Genomic DNA, 26,278 nt, shown 5'->3' with positions numbered 1-26,278 from the left:
ATGGAAGAGATCGTCAAGGAGAAGGGGACGCGCCGCGAAGGCCGGCACCTGCCGTTCACGACGACCGGCACTGCCGCCCATCTCCACCGGCACTGCCGCCCTACCACTACACCTGAGGATGACGGCCCTGTCGCCCTACCGGCGCCGGCACTACCGCCCCACTGCAAAGAGCATCAAATCTGAACCCTTTATCCCTTTGTATGCCTAAACTACCCCTCCTTTGGTGGCTCCCTATATATAGGCTCCCACCTCCCCCTTCATTAGGGAAGACATAACTTGAGTGAGAACTTGGCTTATGCCTCCACCATCCCTCCGGGATTAGGGAAACCCCCTCCTCTCTTAGACACAAATCTATGAGTTGTATCAAGGCACTCCTTATATGATTTATCTTTCGCACTTGTGATTCTACCGCGGTCTCTCACACGTGTGACTCCATAGATCGTATATCGGTCTTTCTCTCGGGGATTCTACCTCGTGTCTCTCCTTGAGGGATTCTATCGGGATAGTGGTTCGGGCTATCGGGAGTAAACCGGAATTGTATCGGGTTGGGTTGCGTGCGTTCGCGTGTGTTCATCGTGTTCTTCGCCGTGTTCTTCGTGTTCTTCCTCTCCCCCGCCTTTCCCTCGGTCAATTCGTGAGATCGGGCAACCCACGTGGCCTTAGGTCGCATCAAGATCAGTACCAGAACTATCACTATGAGTTGGGAGATTACCAGGAGTACCCTATAGTTATCGAGTCCGGTTCCGAAGGAGGGAAGGCACGTAAGGTGGTTAAGGGGGAGTGTTCAGGGAGCAGAATAAGGCATGGACCTTTTGACATGAACACCTGGGAGCACACCGGAAACGTGTCCATTGAGGAGGAGGAGGATGTGACGCCCCGAAACCGGTACCATGAGGATTCCAGCGATCCCGCCGAAATCCGCACGATATCGATTCAGAGACGCCCTCCGACACGACGCGCACGAAGAATCACACACGTGATGCCAGAGGAATTAACACGAGCGTAACATTACAACAAGATTACAATAGAGACCACAAGAAACATATATTACAACAACAACTCCAACGAGTCAAGATACAAATATACAAGATCCGAATTATACAGAAGATCAAATACGTCCGAGTACGGACAAGATACAAATTGGACTAAGAGTCCTGAAGATAACCAGTGGCGTCCATAACCCTGCCCAGGCCAAGCCGGAGGGTAACCTTGCTAACGTCGTCTTCATCGAACATATCTTCATACCTGCCCAGTTATGTCCCGTAGAAGCAGCAATAAGTACGGGTTTGTACTTAACAAGACTTCAAGACGTATAAGCATTCGCCAACCAGTCGTCCTTTGTACTTGAGGCACGCAGGGGACTTAGAGGACGCAAGAGGAACGTCATAGGCAATATGGTGGGGTTAAGCCGCAGCGCGCAAGCACTAAAAACCTATAGAGACATTCTATAACATTCGTCTAAACAGAAAAGGTGAGAGAGTGCACAACTAACAGTTCTATACTCTGCAAACATAACACAGTCGATGTGTTCCCCCTTCGCAAAGAAGTACGGGCAAAGGCACTCACACTGTTGACAAGTTTTAACCAGTTATTATTTAAGTTGTTATATCTTACTATGCAAGTTATTAGTAGTGAAATAACAGGTGTAAGTTGTCTATGGTCGAGTCATACAGCTCCAAGTTGTCCATAACCGCGGACATGGCTTATCGATAAGATTGTAACCCTGCAGGGGTGCCCAAATGTGCCCACACGCACGCTTAACCCACTTACGACAGGTGGATATCACGACTCACACTCTCCTTCACCACAACAATGTCCAGGAAGCCACCTAACTAAGTTAACCCGTATCGAAGTCCGGTCGTGCTCCGAAGCGGACTTAGTTGTTTGCGTCTACGGCTAAGAGGATCAGAGCCCACTAGAGGATGACCTCTTAACAATACGTACCACATCCTACGAGCGTGCAAGAGATAACAGGGTTACAAGGCACTCACCGCTTCCCCGAAATTAATATCATATCATCTGACCACAAAGAAACATGCTTGCACGCCCGGGAGAAACAAAACGTTCAAACTAGTTGTGGCCACTGGACAAGGTTATATCCGGCAGTGGTCGAGGGGAGACCCGGTAAGCATACCCACATGTGGTTAGAGCGCTCAGTCTCGGAACAGATAACAAGAATTCGGGTCCTAAGTTATTTAGGAAACACAAGTGAGCCGTCACAAAACGATCAGCTGACCCACCGATGCCTCCGCTAAACAACTATTAGCAGATATATCCATAAACCATGTGTCATGATTCCCAACAGATAACCCGATAAGATAACAATACGGTAACAAGATAAAACAACACTAGCATGCACTACGACTCGCAAGGCAGACCCGATAACCAAACAATAGCCGTGGGAGGTGATGGTGGCAATATGGGCTGCTTAAGGTAACAAGTGGAAAGGACATGTGACAAGAATGCAACTTAAGGATAGCATAAGGGAGAAGGCAAAATAAAATAGGTGAGCGAATCCTGCAGGGACAGGAGTATAGGGAAATGCTTGCCTGTTAAAGCTTGCCGAGGAACATCCGGAGAACTCGTCGTATCTCACCACACCACTTCGCAATCATATCCGGGAAGAAGCAAATGCTGGACAAACAACGCATGCAAGTCTTACTACTACGGATAAAAAAAACCCGGCATGATCATGATATGGTATGCATGGCATGGAAAACGTGATGCGGCGATGCAACTTATCCAATTTAAGCGGAATCAGAATTCCGACAATTAATTATTAGTTCAAGTTATTTATCTACCCCGCATATATTAAATGTTCATTAGCATGACAAAACATGGCATGGGTGCTATACGCAAATTTAAATGGAACCGGGATAAGAGATAAGCAATCCCGCACAATTCCATATTTAAGTATTAGGTGAATCACTATTTAACCCCGGACAACCACATATGCGGTGCAACATGTATGAATGATGTAGATGCACAAGATAGATGCACATGATAAGAGATGCAACAATTTATATAGCACATTAAGAAAATATGGCTTATGGTCGGGGTCTCACGGTATCGGAACAAAGGGGTTCGCCGGATTCGGGTTCGTAGAGGAAGAACATGAAGCGGAGTCTCGGACTTCGAATCCGAGAAGGAGAACTTGGGGTTCCGTCTTCGGTGTCGGTGGCGGACTCGAATTACGCCAATGGTCGCCTTGTCGAGAGGTCGATGACTTTGTTGCACCCAGGGGCAGAATTGGCGGCCAAATCTTCAGCAGGTCACGTGGAGAACTTATAGACACCGGTGGTCTTCCAACAACATGGCTTAACAGATAACAGGTGCAGGTGAAGTTGCAAAACCGAAGATGGTCACGCCGTGATACCCACAGATGGAAATCAGTGCACATGTTGCAGAAAACAACACTCTCTGGATCAACGAACCTACACCAGATTGTACCACCATCAGAAACTGGATACGGAGGCACGACGCAGGTTGGGGACGGAAAGGCCCGGGAGAGGAACGCCGTACTCGAGCGCGTGAACGTTGGCGAAGGGTGCGGGCGCAGCAGGCTACGACGACGAACTTGGCGGCGCGGAGGATGAAGCAGAGGCCGTCCGGGGCGGCGCGCGCGCGTCTGGATGCATGCAGAGAGGAGGGCGCCGCGTGACCAGGCGACGGGGAAGCAGCGGCGTGATCTGCGCGAGGGTGACAGCGAGCCCGCAGTCCTGACCGTAGTGGAGGTCCAAGACGGAGACGGCGCTGGCGGTGGCATTGAGCGGCGAGGGGGCAGCGAGGAACCGCGGCAGCGGGGTCGAGGATGGGGAGGCGCCGCCGGCAGGGAGAGGCGCTGGTCGCGCGAGACCAGGGCGGCGCGAGGAGGGCAGGGCGGCGAGGCGATGGCCGGTGCCTGAGGAAGTGAGGGCGGGGCGCTCGGTTCGTGGCCGGGGTCGAGAAGAGAGGAGCGGGGATCGGGGCCGAGCGGGGAGCAGAGAGAGCGAATGGAGAGAGGCGGTGGAAGGACCTGAGAAAAAAAAGGAAAAACTCAGGGGAAAAGAGAAAGGCTGGCGGCGGGGGTGTGGCTGCAAAAACACCGAGGTGGCTGGGTGGCCGGTTAGGGTTTCCTTGGAAGGCCTGGGTGGGCCTAGGTTGGGCCGCGGGACAGGCTGCCGGCTGGGCTAGATTTTGGGCCTGGCCCGTTGGAGGCTCTCCTCCCTTTTTTATTTTAAAACTGTTTGCTGTTTCTTTTAAAATACATTTCTAAATATATTTTAGCAATGAAATTTAGCAGAGAAGGAAGGATTATAATTTGAAATAAAAGATGGGATTATACTAGGAATAAAATAGGGTTTAATAAAATATTTTTGATATTGAAAATATATGCATGATGCCATGACTTGGAACGACACGGAAAAACAAGCAACGGAGAAAAACAAATCTATGGGGTTTTTCCGGGTCGTTACAAACGACACCACTAACAAGGAACCTCGCCCCGAGGTTCCACGCCATGGTACGGGGGAGAGAGGTGAACTACCGGATCTTCTGGAGACGTGTCGATCTCCTCGACACCACTAACAAGAGTTGTTGCTCCATGATGATCGGCGACACCACTAACAAGAAGTCGTTGTTCCGCTATTGATGATGCAATTCCGTCGAGATCCTCCGAAGATCGGACCTATTAGGATAAGGCAAAGATCGTCCAACCCACGTCGGAACCTAAGACTCAGAAAGAAGATAAGAGAGAAGACTCAAAATCGCAAAGGTAAGAGGAGAAAGAGTTTAGGTAAGGAGAAAATTCAGAGCTAATCAGATCTATCCAACGAGTTTTCGGAAAATAGGTTTTCACACTAGACACAACGTCCGTTGGCAAGGTTATCCTACAGGCTGGACTAGTGGGGTACCGTCAACCTGGATCTGATACCAACTTGTGACGCCCCGGAATCGGTACCATGAGGATTCCAGCGATCCCGCCGAAATCCGCACGATATCGATTCAGAGACGCCCTCCGACACGACGTGCGCGAAGAATCACACACGAGATGCCAGAGGAATTAACACGAGCGGTAACATTACAACAGGATTACAATAGAGCCCACAAGAAACATATATTACAACAACAACTCCAACGAGTCAAGATACAAATATACAAGATCCGAATCATATAGAAGATCAAATACGTCCGAGTACGGACAAGATACAAATTGGACTAAGAGTCTTGAAGATAACCAGTGGCGTCCATAACCCTGCCCAGGCCAAGCCGGAGGGTAACCTTGCTAACGTCGTCTTCATCGAACATATCTTCATACCTGCCCGGTTATGTCCCGTAGAAGCAGCAATAAGTATGGGTTTGTACTTAACAAGACTTCAAGACGTATAAGCATTCGTCAACCAGTCGTCCTTTGTACTTGAGGCACGCAGGGGACTTAGAGGACGCAAGAGGAACGTCATAGGCAATATGGTGGGGTTAAGCGGCAGCGCGCAAGCACTAAAAACCTAAGCGGCAAGGCATTTCTGCATCATCTGCTGATATGTTGCTCCCGCGTTTTTCAACCCGAAGGGCATTGTTCTGTAGCAGAACACGCCATAGGGTGTTATAAAAGCTGTTTTGACCTCATCTTATTCTTTTAATCGGATCTGGTTGTAACCAGAGTATGCATCCAGGAAGGAAAGCCGTTCACAGCCTGCCGTGGAGTCGATAATTTGATCGATCCTTGGAAGGGGGAAGTGATCCTTTGGACAATGTTTATTGAGACACGTGAAGTCAACGCACATGCGAAGGACCTCTGTGTTTTTCTTCGGGACTAGCACTGGGTTAGCTACCCACGTGGCCTTTGTATGTAGCTCTTTGATAAGTCCAGCTTCTCTGAGTCAATTAATTTCCGACAGCATAGCTTTGCGGTTTGGTTCCGAAAAACGCCGCAAAGGTTGTTTGATTGGCCTAGCCAATGGATCCAAATTAATTGGGTGCTCGGCAGGTTCCCTGGGTACTCCTGGCATATCTGCTGGACACCATGCGAAGATTTCCCAGTGCTCACGGAGGAACTCGACGAGCGCGCTTTCCTATGCGAGGTCCATATTTGTTGTGATGGCCGTCGTCTTCTTAGGGTCTGTCGGGTGGACCTGCACTTCCTTTGAGTTTTTAGTCGTGTCGAAGGTTGGATCCTTTAGCGGCCTCCCTCCATCAGGCAACACGTCATAATCAGTTGTTAGCCTGGACGCCATATACTCTGCTTGCATCCCGAAAGTTTCCGACAGCCGATGAAAATCCTTGTCGCACTTATCCGCTAGCGCGAAACTGCCTTTTACTATGATTGGGCCTTTGGGTCCAGGGAGTCTCCACAACAGGTATGTGTAATGTGGTACCGCCATAAACCTGGCATACGCGGGTCGTCCCAGTAGAGCATGGTACTGTGATGGGAAGTCCACGACTTCGAACTCTAGCCTTTCGATCCTGTAATTCACTCGGGTTCCAAACTGAACGTCGAGATTGACCTTTCCCAGTGGATAACTTGGCTTGTCTGGTGTGATACCATGGAAACGTGTGTCGGTTGGTTTTAAGTTTTCCAAGGATATATTCATCTTCCTCAATGTATCTGCATACATGAGGTTTAAACTGCTGCCTCCATCTATGAATACTCGTGAAACGTCGAATCCCGCGATCACCGCTGATAAGATCAAAGCTGATTGTCCTGGTCGAGGGACTTGCTGCGGGTGGTCCGCTATGGTGAAGCCAATGTCCTGTCCCGACCAATTCAGGTACTTGTTGGTGGAGGCATCTTTTCTGCCATGAAGACTTGTCGCGAAGTTACTTTTTGAGCTCTGTTGGATGGCCTGGCCTTCCGAATCATCGAGACTGCACTGTTGATGTCGATATAAGGAGGCGGGTGTGGAGCTGCCGCCAATTGCAACTGGTGTCGATTTTCGTTCGTGATTGCAGGAGGAGGTGGAAGGTGGATCTCACTCCTTGGCCCCTGGGGGTTTCTGTTTGCTGCCTGTGCGTTGGCATGCCCCGCGTACCTATTCAGCGCTTGGAAAGTTCGGCAATCCTTCTGCAAATGTCCCGACTGCCTCTTCCTGATATGGGGTTGCCCGATCTTCTCAGTAAGCGACGGGTGGTGATGAACACACGATGGTAGCAGCGGATGAAATCGATGATGATGAGGAGGATAACTTGTATGACGCCGACGAAGTCTCTCGATTGATTCCTGATGCCAATGCAACAGCTCTCAACCCTGCAAGATATTCGCAACTCCACACACTTGCGCACGTAGCCGCCGACCACGAAGCGGTAGATTGCAATCTTCTAATCCCCCATGGAACAGCAGATCACACAAACTTTCAGTAGCATAAAACTCCAGATCGCAACGAATTGGAGAGTTGGGGAACAATAGTTTTGCTTAGCAAACAACTATGAACTAGGGTTTATCTTAAACGTGGTCTAAAACAGCTAGGGGGTCGTCCAAGGCACTTATATAGGCGTCCGGGACGAGTTCTGGTCGAAAAGATACAAGAATAACCGACCCAGAATAGATCTGGTCGAGACAGACTCGGACTGGTCCGGTCTGGAATCCGGTCAACCGGGCTGTGGACCGGGCGGGCCGATCTGGGGTCCGGTCAACCGGGCGGCAACTGGAAACTTCGCAACTTTCCGGTTTTTGCCCGGTACGATAAAACTCATCCGGTTGGCGGCCGGTTGGTGACCGGTCGACCGGGCCAGGGACCGGGCGGTCCGGTCTGGTGGCCGGTCTGACCGGGTTCTGGACCGGTCTGGACGTCGTCTTCTCCTCTCGCGCATGCCTCCCGCTCCTCCCTCGCGCGTCCATGAGATATCTTCATGTCCAGTTCCATGTCCAGCTTCACGGCCATCTTGACGCCCGTCTTCATGTCCAGCTGCTCCTCTCCTCGTGCGATGCTCGTCTCCTCTTGATACCTGATGATACATAAGTAATAGGACTTAGGCAGTATAAAGTTCTCATCAATCAAAGTATCGTTTAGAAACAAGTTCACCCGTTGATTAAGTAGCTTCGCACGAGCTCTTGTAATTGGTCCAATCCGAACTTCATTGGACTTGAGCTTCACAACGAGGTTCATCTTCATTTATCAATGACGGAGGTAGTGGTGTAGTAGGGATGTCCTCATCATCTCCCCCTTCAAAAGGCGTCGACCTCGACGCTCCAAGGTCATCTCCGTCATATGGTGTCAAATCAGCAACATTGAAAGAATTACCGACACCAAACTCATCAACTGGAAGATCTATCGAGTATGCATTATCATTGATCTTGGCAAGCACTTTGTAAGGACCAGCACCACGAGGCTTCAACTTAGACTTCCGCAGCTTCGGGAATGATGCGGCCTAAGGCCACGTGGGTTGCCCGATCTCACGAATTGACCGAGGGAAAGGCGGGGGAGAGGAAGAACACGAAGAACACGGTGATGAACACGATGAACACACGCAAACGCACACCAACACAACCCGATACAATTCCGGTTTACTCCCGATAGCCCGAACCACTATCCCGATAGAATCTCTCAAGAGAGAGACACGCGGTAGAATCCCCGAGAGGAAGATCGGTATACGATCGGTAGAATCACACGAGTGAGAGACCGGTGGTTGAATCACGAGTGTGAGAGACTAATCATATAAGGAGTGCCTTGTACAATAGATTTGGGTAAATCTAAGGAGGGGGTTTCCCTAATCCCAAAGGGATGGTGGAGGCATGAGCCTAGGTTCTCTCAAGTTCAACTCTTACCTAATGAAGGGGGAGGTGGGAGCCTATATATAGGGAGCCACTTAAGGAGGGGTAGTTTAGGCATACAAAGGGATAAAGGGTTCAGATTTGATGCTCTTTGCACTGGGGCGGCAGTGCCGGCGCAGGTAGGGCGACAGGGCCGTCATCCTCAGGTGTAGTGGTAGGGCGGCAGTGCCGGTGGAGATGGGCGGCAGTGCCGGTCGTCCTGAACGCCAGTGCCGGCCTTCGCGGCGCGTCCCCTTCTCCTTGACGATCTCTTCCATGCTTCCCATGACCTTGACGTTGACCTTGAGTCCTCGAGCCTCCATGGCGTCATCCACTTCCTCCATACTCGGCGATGCATACCTATCATGGTCATATGACGTAGGATGAAGTAGCATACCATTCGGGAGAGACATTTGTAGGAACGCATAAAGGAGAAGATTCACCTTTGCGTGACGTGTAGATGTTGACGCACATGATGCGGTGGAGACCGAAGGTCGCCCCGTATCATCTCCCCCCACTTGAAAAAGAGTCGTCCTCGACGATGAGTCTTCATGAAGGTGTAGAGGAGGTAGATGAAACCAACGCTTGAATGTCCCTTCACTTGTCAAGAGCCCTATGAATAGCACAAGAAAAGCAAAGGAGCAATCAAAGCGTAGCCAAAGTTCAATGTATTGAGGAAGAGGGCGCAAGTAGAAGGAGGTCACCTTATCAAAGTGTCGGTGTGCTCTCATTGAGAGATCTTGTGTAGTGGAAGTGTGCGGGCAAAACCACTCATTGGAGCTCACTTGTATCATGCTCTCAAGAGCTCGTTTTGTCAACTCGTGCTCAATCGAGGTTGACATTGGATTTTGGGTACCTACACACACCATAGGCAAAACAAAGAACGTGTGTGCATGGTATATGAACACATCATCCATCATGATGTTCCATTTCTTTTGCACATCACCATTAGCGTTAAGCCAAGCATCATAATAGATATGGTGAATATGCGGAGTAAACATGGGAACATGATCAACATGGATATATGCAAAGTCTCCAAAATTTGAGAGAGCTATGGGGGCAATCTCATTTACAAGCATATTAACACTATTGCAAGCCAAGCATTGGAAAGAGAAATTGTTCATCATTTTGGTTGCATTAATGGGAGAATATTGCAAGCATGTAGCACAAAACATGTTCAACATTTGATCATTGTTGTCGACAAACCTAGGGAAAGAGCAATTGTTCGGCAATGTTGTCACAACACAAGCATCATTATCAACATTGCAAGCAATACATGGGAAAGAGAAATTGTTCGACATATTGCAAGCAATAGGATAGAAATCGAAACACTCATAGCATGGCATGGTCAAAGTGTCACAAGCAACTACTTCCACATGATCAACAATGGCACAAGTATCACAAGGGAAAGTGAAAGAAGCATATGACATAGCAATAGGATCATCCAACTCATGCAAGCACTCACAAATCATCATGTCCACTAGTGGGATCATGGCATCATCAACACCCATATATGTACCTTTGTAGTCCCGCTCATATGAGGTAGGTGTTGTGGAAGAGGTAGGCTCGATGTGGCCTCCATGTTCATCTTCAAGCAACAAGCATGGTGTGATATCATCATCTTCATGCACCATGTACATCTTCTCCATGATCGGCGTCTCGTCATCCATGGGACCTAAGAAGACACAAGGAAACAAACTAGAGGTAGAGGGTAAGTTGTTAGAATTCGAAATGGCCTCACATGACCTATCAACTACCACTCTCATCTCACTTGGTGTATCACTCATGCTCTCGAAGTGGAGGCACTCATCAAGCTCACATATAGTGGAGTCACTCATCTCACATATAGTGGAGTCGCTCATCTCACATATAGTGGAGTCCCTCATCTCCATGGCAATGGCGTCGTCGATGTCCGAGGAACCTAGCAAAGAGGAAGACAACACAAGAGGAGTAGAGGTTAAGTTGTTAGAAATCGAAACATCCTCACTCGACTCATGGTGTGTATCACTCTTGCTCTCAAGGTGTTTGAAGTAGGATTTGCACTCGGCTTTGTCTTGGAGGGTCATTTTGGCCTCTCGAGCATCTAGCTCGGCGAAGTATGCTCTCATCTCGGCTTGCTCTTGTGGGGTCATCATGTATATCTCTCACTAGGATCGGTGTATATGTATGGTGGAAGGAAAACTACACAAGTATCCCACCTTTCAAGAAAGTATCGGAAAAAATGGTTCAAGTCAAGAGAAAAGTCGAAATGTATCGGGGTTACTCACACACACACTCAAAGCACACGCAAAAGGCTAAGAACTCTATATGTGGTGGGTAAGGAGTGGATAGCAAACGAAAAAGATCAACGGAAAAGTCTATTGTCAAATGTGGGTAAGATCCAAAGTCAAATGTCAAAAGTGGTGATCTATGTCAAGGAAACACGGAAACACACACAACGGAGAACAATGGGGTTAGCGCGACCAAGGAAGTGAGCTAAGTAACAAGATGGTCCTAACGAAGACTATAAGCTCGGTGTCACGCCAACACAAGAGAGACGGTAGCTCGGTTGCATAAGAGGGAAGCAACAAGATTTGCACAAATGCCACTCTTCTCTTTTCTCTCTTAGTGCTCACAAGCTTTGTACTTCTCGGTATCGGTGGACACACACTCTTTTCTATTTTTTTTTTCTCTTTTTTTTTTCACTTTTTTTTCTATGCTTAGAAGCTTTATTTTTCTCTATGTATATGTCACACTTTTTCTTCTTTTGTGTATCTTTCACACCGAGTTTGCTTCGGAGCTTCGCTCAACACAACGCACACACACCCTCTCACGGTCGTGACACTTGTGCAATGCTTCACAACGCTCGGAAAGCCACTCTCAATGGGATAGGTACGCAAAGGAAGAAAGGGGCTACAAGGGGTAGGGGAGGCAAGTTATACCTATTGACGTTAGGCGGTGTCAAGCACACGAACTTGCGAAGGTGTCGACGATGGCGGTGTCGAAGTTGCGCCGGAATCCGGGTGCCGAAGGTGTCGCCGCGGTGTTGATGTAGACGCGGAAGCTTGGTAGACAATCCTTGCACTCCAAAACGGAAACCGGGCAAATTAAGTCAATGCCCGAAAAGTTGGGTCAAAACGAGCGGTCGAAAGTTGGGCTCCAAAAATTTCGGAAAAGGTATCAAAATTAGAGTCACGATATTATGAGATGGCTGTAAAAGTTTGGAGTCAAACAGGCTCCGGAAAGTTGTCAAAATTTGGGGCAAAAAGTGGAGTTAAAATTAGACGAAAATTGGATCAGAATTGTGAAATCCGGTCAGCGGGCCGGTTTGACCGGGTCTGGGGCCGGATTTTCCGGTTGGCGGCCGGTCTCGCTCCGGTCCGAGCATTTTTTTCCGGTGTGGCGTCCGGTTTGGGTCCGGTTGACCGGCCAGGGATTTTTCTGCGCGAATCTGAGCCAAGAAATCTGAGAGTGGCGCGGGGTTGAGGCCAGGGAGAGCTGTGGCGGCTCGGCTGCGGAGCTGCTGCGGGATGCGGCCGGCTGCCTGGGTGGCCTGCGCGTTGCTGGGGGCGCGTGGTGGTCGAGCGGCAGCAGCTGGCGTGGCTTTGCCTGCGTGCTCGCGGGTGTTGGCGACGCCGGGCTGCGCGCGTGCTGTAGCGGGCGATGGGCCTGGCGGCGGTTGGTGGGCCAAGCGGGGCGGGGCTGCTGGTTGTGGTGAGCCTGGCGGCGCGTGCGTTGGATGTAGGCGCGCGGCGGCGGTTGGCCTCGAGCGGAAGCGGGCAGGAGGCAAGCGGCGTGGTGGTGGCGTGGGAGACGCGCGCTGCTTGGGCCGCGTAGGCGTGCAGCGGAGGAGGCTAGATGATGCGGCCAGGGAGGAGCGGCCAGGACTGGCGTTGACCAAGATTTGCAGGGCGACGGAACAAGCGGCGGTGGTCGGGAGAAGCTCCGGTGGGCGGCAGGCAAGGGGCGCACGGGTGTGACCCGGGAGGAAGATGAAGTTCTTCACTGGGTTGACCACGAAAATGGAACACAAATTGCTCAAATTCGCATCAAACTTGATGAAATTGGAGAGGAAAAGATGGGGGAAACATAGATCAACACAAACAACACCAGATCCGTGGATCAAAACCACAAAAAACACAACAAATCCGGAGATCAAATTTCGAGCTATTTTTTGGGGCAATTTTTTGGGAAAATTTTTGGGCGAAATTGGAGAGATTGGATGGTCAAATTCGTGGCAACCTTTGCTCTGATACCATATGATGCGGCCTAAGGCCACGTGGGTTGCCCGATCTCACGAATTGACCGAGGGAAAGGCGGGGGAGAGGAAGAACACGAAGAACACGGCGATGAACACGATGAACACACGCAAACGCACACCAACACAACCCGATACAATTCCGGTTTACTCCCGATAGCCCGAACCACTATCCCGATAGAATCTCTCAAGAGAGAGACACGCGGTAGAATCCCCGAGAGGAAGATCGGTATACGATCGGTAGAATCACACGAGTGAGAGACCGGTGGTTGAATCACGAGTGTGAGAGACTAATCATATAAGGAGTGCCTTGTACAATAGATTTGGGTAAATCTAAGGAGGGGTTTCCCTAATCCCAAAGGGATGGTGGAGGCATGAGCCTAGGTTCTCTCAAGTTCAACTCTTACCTAATGAAGGGGAGGTGGGAGCCTATATATAGGGAGCCACTTAAGGAGGGGTAGTTTAGGCATACAAAGGGATAAAGGGTTCGGATTTGATGCTCTTTGCACCGGGGCGGCGGTGTCGGCGCGAGTAGGGCGACAGGGCCGTCATCCTCGAGTGTAGTGGTAGGGTGGCGAGTGCTCGGTGGAGATGGGCGGCGGTGCCGGTCGTCCCGAACGGCGATGCCGGCCTTCGCGGCGCGTCCCCTTCTCCTTGACGATCTCTTCCATGCTTCCCATGACCTTGACGTTGACCTTGAGTCCTCGAGCCTCCATGGCGTCATCCACTTCCTCCATACTCGGCGATGCATACCTATCATGGTCATATGACGTAGGATGAAGTAGCATACCATTCGGGAGAGACATTTGTAGGAACGCATAAAGGAGAAGATTCACCTTTGCGTGACGTGTAGATGTTGACGCACATGATGCGGTGGAGACCGAAGGTCGCCCCGTATCAGGGAACCTATCCTTGCGAAAATGTACCCAGACCATATCACCAGGCTTGAACAACATCTCTTTGCGCTTCTTGTTCATTCTTGCAGCATTGCTCTTGCCTTTCTTCTCGATCAACTCTTTAGTCTTCACATGGATCTTACGCACAAAATCTGCCCTCTTGGATGCCTCCATATTAACTCGCTCATGTATGGGCAAAGGCAACAAGTCAAGTGGAGTAATGGGTTTGAAACCATACACCACCTCAAAAGGACACAGCTCCGTGGTAGAATGTACCGCCCTGTTGTAAGCAAACTCCACATGCGGCAAACACTCTTCCCACTCCTTCGAGTTCTTCTTGATCATGGATCTCAACAGTTGTGACAAGGTTCAATTCACCACTTCGGTTTGACCATCGGCTTGGGGATGACAAGTAGTACCGAACGAGTAGCTTTGTCCCCGCCTTCCCCCAAAGTGTCTTCCGAAGTAGCTCATGAACTTCACATCACGATCGAAACAATAGTCTTCGGGACTCCATGTAGTCGAACAATCTCCCCGAAAAACGAGGTTAGCAATATGCGACGCATCGTCGCTTTTGTGGCAGGTGCAATAAAGTGTGACATTTTAGAAAATCTATCCACTACCACAAATATAGAATCATGGCCTCTCTTAGTACGCGGCAAACCCAACACAAAATCCGTACTAATATCCTCCCAAGGTGTAGTAGGTGCCGGTAATGGAGTATACAAACCGTGAGGCTTCAGTTTGGACTTGGACTTGTTGCAAGTAATGCACCTCTTCACATACCTGTCCACGTCCCGCCTCATCTTTGGCCAATAAAAGTGATCAGCGAGCATGAGTAGCGTTTTCTCACGCCCAAAGTGACCCCTCAAACCTCCAACATGAGATTCCTGCAATAAGAGCAAACGCACAGACGATTCTGGAACACATAGTTTGTTATCTCTAAACAAGAACCCATCATGTATGTGATATTTTTCCCATGCTTTACCAATAACACACAAGCGGTATGGTTCAGCAAAATCATGATCAGTCGCATATAAATCACATAGCACCTCTAATCCAGGAATTTTAACATCAAGATGAGTTAGTAGCATAGTCTTCCTAGATAAAGCATCAGCAACAATATTATCTTTTCCCTTCTTATGCTTAATAATGTACGGAAAAGACTCAATAAACTCAACCCACTTAGCAAGACGGCTATGCAAAGTAGATTGGGCTTTCAGATATTTCAAAGCTTCATGATCAGAATGTATGATAAATTCTTTTGGCCACAAATAATGTTGCCAAACCTCAAGAACTCTAATTAAAGCATACAATTCTTTATCATATATTGGATAGTTCAACTTAGCACCAGATAATTTCTCAGAAAAATATGCAATTGGGCGACCCTCTTGCATCAACACACCACCAATTCCAATACCACTAGCATCACATTCAATCTCAAATTGCTTATTGAAATCAGGAAGAGCAAGCAACGGTGCAGAAGTTAACAATCGTTTCAGTTCATCAAAAGCATGATCTTGGGCAACGCCCCACTCAAAAGCAACACCCTTTTTAGTCAATTCATTCAAAGGTGCAGCAATAGTAGAAAAATTGGGCACAAAACGGCGATAAAACCCAGCTAGACCATGAAAATTTCTTACTTGACTCACATTCATGGGAGTAGGCCAATTTTGAATAGCTTCAATTTTAGACACATCTACTTCTACTCCATGCTTAGAGACAACATAACCCAGAAATATGACCTTATCTTTGCAAAATGTGCACTTCTCAAGATTACCATAGAGTTTACTATCACGCAACACTTGCAAAACATGTCGAATATGTATAATATGATCAGATTCATTGCGGCTGTAAATTAATATGTCATCAAAATACACAACCACAAACTTGCCAATAAAATCACACAAAACATGGTTCATCGAGTCTCATGAAAGTGCTAGGTGCATTAGTCAAACCAAAAGGCATTACTAACCACTCATATAAACCAAATTTTGTTTTAAAGGCGGTTTTCCACTCATCCCCTTCTTTCATCCTAATTTGATGATAACCACTATGATGTAGCCCCGCTCACCGACGACACTCCATCAAGACCAACTAGTCCCCCAAGTGGACCAATGACACGAGCCCGAGCCAAGGCTCTACATGATGAGGTGAACTCGCTCCTCACTACCCTTGATCTTGGTACCCCTTTGGATGGATTGCTACCTCATGCCGACGTGCTATGTGTCATTAGGTACAAGCCGCATCAAGACCTCGGAGAGGAGGAGGCGCCATGGCCAAGGGAGGGAGAGAAGCACTGGGAGAGAAGCACTGGACATGAAGATGATCATGGAGCCGAAGCCGACGTCGCTCGAAGCGCTCCAAGGAAGAGACGGACGCCGGCCGGTCCGGGACCCGGTCGGACCGGACCTACAACCGGGCTCCCCGGTCACGAGGCCCGGTCGACCGGTCGGAACCGGGCCAGCCCCTCGTACCGGACGACGACCGGAAACCTCGCAGGAATCCGGTTTCCGACCGGTCGACCGGACCCATGACCGGCCCGCCCGGTCACGAGGCCCGGTCGGACCGGACCCTTGACCGGACAGCCCGGTCCCAGGCCCGGTCTGACCGGATCCCAAACCGGACCTGACGAGAGTGCCCCACCAAACTGCCTTAACTTATCCTTTTGCGTGCCTGTTCGCCCCTGCTGGCTGGGTGTGCCTATATAAGTAGCTGGGACCCCTCATTAGCTCTTTAGACTTGTTTTGAACTCAAACCCTAACTTTGAGCTTAGTCTCCCTTGGGTATCATCCCTCTGTAATCAAGGCCATCCTTGTTGTTGATTTGGTAATTGTTGAGTGAGATTCTAGTACAAGCTACTCTCTCTCCCTCACCAATCTCCTTTTCTCCAACACCAATCTCTCACCGGGAATTCTGCCGCGTGCCTCTTCCGCGGTGATTCTATTGGCGTGGTCCATCGAGCCACGGGGGTAAGTATCGGGTGTATCGGGTTGGTGTGCGTGCGTGAGTCCCGGGGTTCCTCGTGTTCATCACCGTGTTCTTCGTGTTCCTCGCGTTTTCCCATCTCCCCTTTTGGTTTCGACGTCAATCCGCGAGATCGGGCCACACACGGGGTCTTAGACCTCATCATATGGTATCGGCAGCCTTTGGTTTCCGCGGATTTGACCCTCCACCCACCCGATTTCGTCCCTAGAAAATTTTCCAAAAAATCCCCAAAAATAGCCCCAAATTGCCTCTTGACCGATCTGTGATTTGGTTGCGTTTTGAGTGGTTTTGGTCCGTGGATTTGGAGTTGTTGTGCTTGATCTACTATTTCCCCAACTTTGAGCCTCCAATTCCATCGTTTCCCTTCGATTTGGTCGATTTGGCTTGGTTTTCGTGAAGAACAGGGGGAGAAAGCTCATCCCGCGAAATCCGGTTGAGCAGCCGGTCAACCGGGCTACCGACCGGCCGGGCCAGTCCAGACTCCGGTCAACCGGCCGGACAACCGGACGAGCCGGTCCACAACCCGGTCCAACCGGGCCAACAACCGGGCGACGCAACGCCCCTTCGACCTCGACATCCGGCGATCTCCACCACCACCACCACCACCACCACCACCATCGCAGGTATAACTTGCAGCTGTCACCTTGTAACCCCTCTTCCTTTTGCGATCTATCCCATTGAGCATTGCTTGTCTAGTGTTGCGAGACATTGCACGTGGCCCCGCATTGTGAGGTGTGTGTGTCGTGTTGAGTAAGGCACCCAAGCAAACACTCGTGTGGCAAGATAGCAAAAGCGAGGCTAACGCTAACATAGTGCGTCAAAAAGCCCCAAAACACAAAAAGAGTGCGAGTAGCACCATACATCCATACATCCATACATCCATACGCCCATACATACAAAGTGTCCACGTGCCACCAAAGATACAACGAGTGCAAGTGCCACCATATACAAAAGAGAAAAAGCTTTTAAGCAAAGAGAGATACGAGAAGAGAGGTCACGTGTGAATCTAGTTGTCTCTTCCTTTGCAACCAAAGCTTTGACTCTCCTTGTGTTAGTGTGACACCGAGCATCCGCACATACAATTTTCCGCTCACTTTTGGTTGCACTAACCCCGCTTATCTCGTGTGTGTGTTCCACATCATTTTTCCGTGTTTATAGTGATCTTCGCATCAACTTTTGGATTTTCGGATTTCCACCACTTTTAACAACATACTTAATCGTGGATTTGTCTTTTGGCTTTCCACAACACTCGCCTAACACCATATTTGCTAGCTTTTGCGTGTGGTTTTGCGTGTGTTCCCGATACACTTGATCTTGCTTTCGGCTTGGTGGATTGCCTCAATACTATCTTACCTTGGTAAGAGTGCGAGGTAGTCTCCTTCCACTAACATATACAACCTAGTGCTTGTCTTTGTATCATGGATAGGAGCGGAGATGAAGCAAGGGAGGGAGAAATCCTCCGCAACACCGAGAGGTTGGCTACTCAACACAACCTATGGACGCAACGCCAAGAGTTCAAGGAGCAACTCACCCTCTTCGAGACGCGCATCGATGAGCAATACGATGAAGTGGCACACAACTTCTCCGTTGTGAACCAAGACTTGGCTCTCCTTCGCGAAGCTACGGACAACTTGAATGGTCAAATGGCGGCCAATGATGCGAACATGGAGCGGCGCATGGATAGCCTCGAGCGCGCCATCACCAACTTGGGTCGTCATCGTCGACACCGCTCTACTTCATCATCCTCAAGCTCATCACAAGATTACTACTCTCATGGTCACCGTTCGTCCTCAAGCTCCTCCTCAAGGCATGAAGACCATCATCGACCGCATCGCTCACATGCTCGTCATGAAGACTCTCGCTCCAACTCTAGGCGAGGAGAAATACATCGCCATGCTCGTCCACATGAACGTCCTCCACAAGATCGTCCTCAACCGGATGGCCATGCCCACCATGGGCGTGACGGCCACCCGCATGACAACATCTCCCACAATATGGAGCCACATGGTGATGCTCAAGGCCATGAACATCAAGACCAACCGAGGCGTGATCTTCGCAATCATCCTCGCCATGACCAACGTGGAAGAGGAGAACCACCACATGAGCAAGATGAGAGGGCCATCTTTGGGCGTCGTCAACCACCTCGTCAAGATCTTCAACCACATCCTCACCGTGAACCAAGTGAAGCAAGTGTGCACCTCCAACACCAACCCAATGCTATGGTTGGCCGTAGAAGACCTCCTATTCCTCCTCAAGCCGCAAGAGATGAAGGTGCCCCTCCTCGTCGAAGAAACTTGGAGGATGAAGAGAACATGTATGGCAAGCTCAAGTTCAACATGCCCAAGTTCAAGGGAGAAGAAGATGCCGAGGCCTACCTCTCATGGGCACTCAAGGTTGACAAGATATTCCGCATCCACAACTACTCCGGTGCCAAGAAGGTGGCTATGGCGTCTCTTGAGTTCGAGGACTACGCAAACACTTGGTGGGAGCAAGTCCTCACTCTTCGGGAAGAGAAGGGAGAACCTCCAATTGCAACTTGGGAAGAAATGAAGAAAGAGATGCATGCTCGCTTTGTCCCCACGCACTACATGACCGACCTCTTCAACAAGCTCCAAAAGTTGAAGCAAGGCACCAAGACCGTCGAAGAGTTCTACAAGGAGATGGAGCTCACTATGATGCGAGCCAACATCCAAGAGTCCGAAGAGCAAACCATTGCTCGCTTCTTCAATGGCCTCTCTTACCCCATCAAGAGGATCGTCGAGTTCCAACCCTACTCCAACATGGTTGAGTTGGTGATAGGGCAAAGGTGGCCGATCTTTCGATGAGAGTATGATAACGTCGATTTGTTGGTGGAGTTCGTGCTTGACGATCCGACTACACGTGCAAAGCTCGTGCGCCAATGCAATCGCTAGGACAATCTCCGGGAGTTACTGATCTTGCGGATGCACGATCAGCCGACCAGCGAGGGTCTTAATTCCTACCTGAAATCGAGAACAAGTAAGAACTAATAATGCAATCAGAAGTATTGCGGATATAGATGAAAGCTTTATTGAAAAGGTGGGATTCCGAATAGTCGGTCTTGTTCTGGGCGTTGGCCTCAAAAGAAGTACACGAGAGTTGCAGCGATGGCTAACTTTTAATCTAATCAAAATCCGAGTCTAAACGTGACGGCTATGGGGGTATTTAAAGGAGGAAAAGGTGGGGTTTCGGCCAGCCATACATGTGGTGGCCGAACCAAACCCTAGAAGGCCTTTCCCCTTCAATACGGACTCTAAAAAGTGGCTGACTTAATTCTCGCGAAAATGACATGGGCCTGGCCCAAAACTAAAGGTGACGCAGCACCATATTATGCTATGGACGAAATTATGAAGTGGAGAACTCTATATTTCGTCCATGTCTTCATCTCTTCTTATGGTGGCTTCAAAGTCCTGAAATCTCCACTTGTGGCATCATCCTCAATCCTCAAGTGCTTGCTGCCATCTCCTCCATGTGTGATCATGCTCCAATGCTTGTCCTCCTCATCCATGCTTGGTCCATCATTCCTAAGAGTAACAAACATATCTGATTTAGGCAGCATCATATTCTCGTGTATGTGAGGAATAGTTCCAAGAAACGAAAGTACCCGATAGTTCAGTTGTTTGGCACGAGCTCGAGTGATTGGTCCTTGTATTTGTGTCGCTGTAGGTACAGCGGTTGTATCAAGAGATGGGATGTCCTCATCATGCCCCCCTTCTTGAATTGAAGTCGTCCTCGACGAAAACTCCTCTTCTTCACCAAAGTAAGGCTTCAAATCCGCAATGTTAAATGTAGGACTAACCGGACCCAATTCTGCAGGAAGCTCAAGTTTATATGCATTATCATTGATTTTCTCTAACACCTTAAAAGGACCAGCAGCGCGTGGCATTAGTTTTGACTTGCGCAATTCAGGAAAACGATCTTTGCGCAAATGCAACCAAACAAGATCACCAACATCAAACACAACATGTTTTCTTCCTCTATCCCCAGCAATTTTATACTTAGTATTCATGCGTGCTATGTTGTCTTTAGTAGTCTCATGCAATTTTAGTATCAATTCAGCACGGTTTGTAGCATCCAAATTATTTTGCACAGAAGATGGTAAAGGCAACAAATCAATAGGTGCACGTGGTACAAAACCATAAACAATCTCAAATGGGCACATCTTAGTGGTAGAATGCAGCGAACGATTGTAAGCAAATTCAACATGAGGTAAACATTCTTCCCACAATTTTAAGTTCTTCTTCAAAACAGCCCGCAGACATAGTAGACAAAGTTCTATTTACTACTTCAGTTTGTCCATCGGTTTGGGGATGACATGTAGTACTAAACAGCAATTTAGTCCCCAACTTAGCCCATAAACATCTCCAAAAGTGGCTAAGAAACTTAGTATCACGATCGAAACAATAGTATTTGGCACACCATGTAAACGCACAATTTCGCGAAAGAACAAATCAGCAACATGTGTAGCATCATCAGTTTTGTGACATGGAATAAAATGTGCCATCTTAGAAAACCTATCCACAACAACAAAGATACTATCCCTCCCCTTCGTGTACGAGGCAAACCCAAAACGAAATCCATAGAAATATCCTCCCAAGGTACACTAGGAACAGGAAGAGGCATATATAAACCATGTGGATTAAGTCGAGACTTAGCTTTTTGACATGTAGTGCAGCGCGCCACAAATCTCTCAACATCTCGACGCATACGTGGCCAAAAGAAGTGTGCAGCAAGTACATCCTCCGTCTTCTTCACACCAAAGTGACCCATCAATCCTCCTCCATGCGCCTCCCGTAACAACAAAAGACGAACGGAACCATCTGGGATGCATAGCTTGTTAGCACGGAACACAAATCCATCATTGAGGACGAATTTGTTCCATGTTCTACCATCTTTACAATTCAGCAACACATCTTTAAAATCAGCATCAAGCAAGTATTGTTCCTTTATGGTTTCTAATCCAAAAATCTTGAAGTCAAGTTGAGATAGCATAGTATAACGGCGCGACAAAGCATCAGCAATAACATTATCTTTACCCTTTTTGTGTTTGATAACATAAGGAAAAGACTCTATAAACTCAACCCACTTTGCATGGCGACGATTCAACTTAGCTTGACTACGAATATGCTTCAAAGATTCATGATCGGAATGTATAACAAATTCTTTAGGCCATAAATAATGTTGCCAAGTTTCTAATGTCCGAACCAGCGCATATAATTCTTTATCATAAGTAGAATAGTTCAGACTAGGCCCACTCAATTTTTCACTAAAATATGCAACAGGTTTGCCCTCTTGTAATAACACACCTCCCAAACCAATTCCACTAGCATCACATTCAAGCTCAAAAGTCTTATTGAAATCGGGAAGTTGGAGTAATGGAGCATGTGTTAACTTATCTTTCGGAATCATGAAGGCGTCTTGTTGTGCATCGCCCCACACAAAGGGCACATCCTTCTTTGTAAGCTCATTCAGCGGCGCAGCAATGGATCCAAAATCTTTAACAAAGCGCCTATAGAAGCCAGCGAGGCCAAGAAAACTCCTCACTTGTGTGACCGTCTTTGGCTGCGGCCAACTCTCAATTGCCTCAATCTTGGCTGGATCAACTTCAATTCCCTGCGCGAGTAACAACATAGCCAAGAAACGCAACTCGATTGGTGCAAAAGGTGCACTTCTCAAGATTACCATACAAACGTGCATCACGTAACGCATTGAAAACAGACACGTAAATGATCCAAATGTTCATCCAAAGATTTGCTATAAATCAGAATATCATCAAAGTATACCACCACAAAACGTCCAATAAAAGCACGTAAAACTTCGTTCATCAGTCTCATAAAAGTACTAGGTGCATTAGTTAAACCAAAGGGCATTACTAACCACTCATATAAGCCGAACTTAGTTTTAAACGCTGTTTTCCATTCATCTCCTAATTTCATACGAATCTGGTGGTAACCACTACGCAAATCAACTTTAGAGAACATAACAGAACCACTCAATTCATCAAGCATATCATCTAAACGAGGTATTGGATGACGGTATCGAATGGTAATATTATTAATAGTTCTACAATCGGTACACATGCGTGAAGAACCATCCTTCTTAGGTACCAAGATAATAGGAACAGCACATGGGCTAAGAGACTCACGAATGTAACCTTTATCTTGGAGAACCTGAATTTGTCGCTGAATCTCTTTCGTCTCTTCAGGATTGGTACGGTATGGTGCACGGTTGGGCAGCGACGCTCCTGGAATCAAGTCAATCTGGTGTTCTATGCCACGGATAGGTGGTAGTCCGGGGGAACATCTTGTGGGAACACATCAATGAATTCCTGCAAAAGGTTAGCAACCGCAGGTGGAAAAGAAGGAGGCATATCCTCAAATGAAAACAGAACTTCTTTGCAAATGATAGCATAGCATTGAGTAGTGTTCACATCAAGTTCAGCAATATCAGATTTGCTAGCAAGCAAACAAGGATTTTTCAAACGAATTTCAGTAGCATGGTTCGAATCAGATTTAGTATTAGTCTTAGGTGAAACAAAATCTGCAGCAACAATCTGATTCTCACTCTTAAGTTTCTCCTCGTTTTTTACTCTACTAGCTCTAGCAAGATCATCTTTTAGTATTTGTTCAGGAGTCATAGGTTTGAGACCAATTTTCTTTCCATCATGCATAAGAGAATACTCGATTAGTTTTACCATTATGAACAGATTCTCTATCAAATTGCCAAGGTCTACCAAGTAACAAAGAACAAGCTTGCATAGGTACAACATCACAATCCACAAAATCAGAATATGTACCAATGGTAAAATGCACACGTGTAGTTCTTGTTACCTTGAGCTTCCGAGAGCTCTCAAACCATTGTATGTAGTATGGATGTGTGCGCTGTCTTGTAGGAAGAGAAAGCTTCTCCACCATGTCAACGCTAGCCGATTATTGCAGCTCCCTCCATCAATGATGATCCTTATAGCTCGCTCTTTTACAACGCCTCTTGTTTGGAACAGATTGTGGCGTTGATCATGCTCAGCTTTGCTCAATTGCACGCTCAACACACGCTGTGCAACTAAGCTCCCGTACTCGATCGGCAGTGTCGCCTTCCATTACCTCCATCTCTCTCTCGGAATCGAGTTGGCACCATCACGTGCAGCAATAAGGGCCAATGTATCTTCATCAAAGTCACTTGCGGAATCATATTCTCCATCTTCACGCACCAACATCACACGCTTGGTTCTGCATTCTCTCTCTATGTGACCAAATCCCAAGCATTTGCGACATTGAATGTCGCGCGTCTTCCCCGTGGAGGCCATGGAAGATGAACTCCGAGGAGGACCAGCCGATGGTGTTGATGTAGAGGCAGGAGGTGCTCGTGATGCAGGCGCGGTGTACTTGGAGGTAGTAGGTGCTGGTGCAGTACCACGAGATTGTGGCGCTGATTGTCGCGGAGACCACGACGATGTACGACCTGCAGAAACGTTAGTTCTTCTCCATGGTGGTTGACGATCCCGCACTTCACGTTCGGCTTTGCAAGCAAGATGAAACAAGCGAGTAATAGTGTTGTACTCCTTATAATCTAAAATATGCTGAATCTCTTTATTCAAACCACCAAAGAAACGAGCAAGCATAGCCTCATTATCCTCTACAATACCACGACGAATCATGCCGGTTTGCAATTCTTGATAATAGTCTTCTACGGAATTTTTTCCTTGTTCTAAGCGAGACAATTTTTTCAGCAAATCACGTTGATAATGTGGAGGAACAAAACGAGTACGCATAGCAAGTTTTAACCCAATCCAAGTAGCAGGAATATTTGCTGCATGTGTTCTACAATATTCAGACCACCAAATAGATGCAAAATCTGTGAACTCACAAGTAGCAGCACTAACACGCAAGTGATCGGGGTATTTTAAACATGCAAAGCGTTGTTCTACTTCCAATTCCCATGTAAGATATGCATCGGGATTATATCTACCCTCAAATGGCGGAATATTCAGCTTCGGTTTAGCAACATGATCATCATCATTACGTACCGGGCGTGGAGGTGGTCGAGCGTGGCGGTTCAGGCTGCCGTGGACGACCGGGTGCAGGTTGTTGGACTTCCTCGCCGTCCGATGACGTTCTCATCTACCTGCTCGTCCGCGTCCCCTTCATAATCTTCGTAGCCTTCATCGAAGGCGCGTCATGTGCGGCTGCTCTGCAGCGGGAGCGGTACCTGCAGGAATGTCCGCACGAGGAACGCGGCGTGCGCGGCGTTGCACGTTGGCGCGAGGCGGCGGTAACCGAGTCAACAACTCCTGGAACTTGGCGTCGAGCTTGGTGTTGAAAGCTGCCTCGAGGCCATCCAGGCTTGTCCGCACGCGTCGGTGAGTTTGGCATCTACGTCACCAATGCGCGCCTCGGTGTCGCGTGCATGCCCACCCAAAAGGTGGGTGAAGTGAGCATGCAACTCCTCACTCGTCATCTTGGCCGGGTCAACAGCGTCGGTGTAGGTCCCGACATGGTTAGTACTCAAAAAGCACAAATGTATATGCCTAGAAACTACGGAATATGGTGGTTCACGCGCAATTCGTCAAGCAAAATACAAAGCTCTTACAAGTTCTTACCAAACAGGAGGAAGGTGATACGGCAACCAACAAAGATCAGCTTCTCCACAGATTGCCAAAGCGATTACCTGGGGTCGACACAGTGCACGTGGAGACAATATGTGGAGCTGTAGGATGGCTTATATATGGTAGCAAAAACGGCAATTGTCAAAACAGCGATGCAGTATTGAAAGTATGCTCAACAACGGTACTGTGCTGGTCCTAGGCTAGACCGTACTAGAGACGCGAGCCTAGAACACTAACGAGGTCACGGCGCGGCACACAAGCAACTAGCAGCGATGAGGTGGCGATGATGTGGCGACGCGAGGTGCGAAAAATCACTATGATAGCAAGTGTCTCAAACGGATCCCCAAGGTCTAAAAACAGTGTAGCCTCAGAAAATTTTTTGTCGAAATTTCTGGAAAGTGCTCTGAAAAGCGCGCAGGCGCCAAAAAAATGTCGCTATAACGGCCAGTGGCGAAAAGTGATCGCCAAGTTGAAAAACCAATGTAGCCAGAAATTTTTTTTTTTTTTTTTTTTTTTTTTTTTTTTTTTTTTCTCTCCTTCCAATTCTTTACTGGCGGCCGAAACTTATCTCACGGAAATTTTTTCGCAGCGCAAGATGATATTAGAAGGTAACAACTGAGTAGGAAAAACAATAAAACCTAATTCTACACGGGCTCTGTCGCGGCAGAGAAACAACACAAATCCGTGTCGTGGTAGGAATCGGGGTATATGGTAGATGCGGGTGTATATGGTGATGGCGGAAGTATCTGGCAGGCGTATCTGGCGATGGCGGACGTATATGGCAGGTGTATATGGCAGGTGTATATGGCGAT

Source organism: Lolium rigidum, chromosome 2 (genome assembly GCF_022539505.1).
Source record: "Lolium rigidum isolate FL_2022 chromosome 2, APGP_CSIRO_Lrig_0.1, whole genome shotgun sequence".
NCBI classification, from domain to species: Eukaryota; Viridiplantae; Streptophyta; class Magnoliopsida; order Poales; family Poaceae; genus Lolium; species Lolium rigidum.
This window is presented reverse-complemented; position numbering follows the sequence as displayed.